This window comes from Pelodiscus sinensis, chromosome 3, assembly GCF_049634645.1.
Source record: "Pelodiscus sinensis isolate JC-2024 chromosome 3, ASM4963464v1, whole genome shotgun sequence".
NCBI classification, from domain to species: domain Eukaryota; kingdom Metazoa; phylum Chordata; order Testudines; family Trionychidae; genus Pelodiscus; species Pelodiscus sinensis.
This window is the reverse complement of record NC_134713.1, coordinates 154,463,147-154,464,688: the sequence shown is the minus strand read 5'-3', so window position 1 is coordinate 154,464,688 and position 1,542 is coordinate 154,463,147. Positions and strand designations below refer to the sequence as shown.

Here is a 1,542-nt window from a genome sequence, read left to right as displayed (position 1 = left end):
TGCAGGGGCATCCGGAGGGGGTAGCTCTCCCCACCCGGTCACTGTGACTGGCCACAAGGGGCAACAGCATTTCCCTAGCTCTCGAAGGGGAAACTGAGACAGCAGGGAAGCGACTTGCCCCAGGCCGGCCAGTGGTAGGGCTGAGGACAGAACCCAGGTGTCCGGGCTCCAGCCTGGTGCTCTGGGTCATTCGGGGCCAGTCTTGATCTCAGGCCAAGCTCTTATCTCTGCGCTGGGCCAGATCCTGTGGCCTGGGCCAAGTGAGCAGAGCAGAACAACCCCCTCCCTCTGTGCCAGGGGCCTAAGCTGTGGCCGGAGACACCCCTGCTCCGGGACGCTGCCAACAAAAAAGGGAAGGGGGGGGAGGTGGCGGCCAAAAAATGTTGTGCTTGAGGCAGTAAAAAATCTAGAGCCTGCCCTGACATGCGTGGACTGGTCGCTCACATCCCCAGCTCAGTAGTAAAGGAGAGTCTCCCCCCCCCAAGCTGCTGCGCCCCCTCCCGCCGCCTTCACGCCTCCACCCACCGCCCGGGGCAAGCGGGGCTCAGGCCACAGCCGGGCTGGGGGCTCTGCCCAACCCGCAGGCTGAGTAAGGGCCGGTGCCGCCCCATGGCCAGCAGCGGGCCTTGGGCTGCCCAGAAGCGCCGCCCCAGCCCCAGCGCGCTCCCTTCAGCCGCCGCCCCACAGCCCCGGACCGGGCCCCCGCTCCGCAACCCCGGCGGCCCGCCAAGCTGAGCCGGGCGGACTCCGCCCCCTTCCCCTCCGCGCGCCGGGAGCCAGTGGTGGCCGGAGGCCCGCGCATGGGAGTCAACAGACCGGCTGCGTAATAGCCCCGCCCACCCGCCTGCCTGGGGGTTCGGTCTCCGCGTCTGAGCCAGGCCCGGGCCCCGCCAAGGAGCCGCTCACGCCGCGGTCCCCTCCCGCCGCTCGCCTTAAAATGATTGAATTTGGGTCGTTTTAACTGACAAAATAAGCTCGAGGCCCCAGCGAGGATCGAACTCGCGACCCCTGGTTTACAAGACCAGTGCTCTAACCACTGAGCTATGGAGCCACCTATCATTTAAGTGAATCAAAATTCTTGGTACTGTACTCATATTCTGTGTTATTCTCATAAATGTTTTTAATTTGCATTAGTCTCTCTTCAGCTACAGCTGTGAAACACCTGGAATTCAGGAGCAGGAATTTTAACATTTTTAAAATATATATATATATATAATGGGGATCTATTTTTGTTTTCAGAGCTGAGTAAGAAATTCCCCAGGTCCAAACCTTTCCAAACTTAAATGTGGGGAGGAAACTTCTGCAATAAATAGACTAATTGATAGTAACTGAATACAAATTACTACTGATGCAAAACTGACAAAAAATTGAAACAACATCCTCCTGTTTAGACTCCTTATATCTTTGTAAAGTGGATTACATTTCACACAGAGCTCTCCATTAAGACAGGTATGTTCAAAATCTTGATTTGCTGTCTTTCTGCAATTTCTGGCCAATGGAAACTAATGAATATATAGGATGGCTGCAAGTATATATAATTAA

The 1,542-nt window shown here is 56.0% G+C and overlaps 1 non-coding gene across 1 annotated transcript; it reads right to left on the bottom strand.

Moving 5' to 3' along the window:
* Window positions 1-978: 978 nt before the first annotated feature.
* Window positions 979-1,051, bottom strand: TRNAT-UGU (transfer RNA threonine (anticodon UGU)). The gene has a single exon. It is a non-coding gene; the product is annotated as a tRNA-Thr (tRNA).
* Window positions 1,052-1,542: the final 491 nt, after the last annotated feature.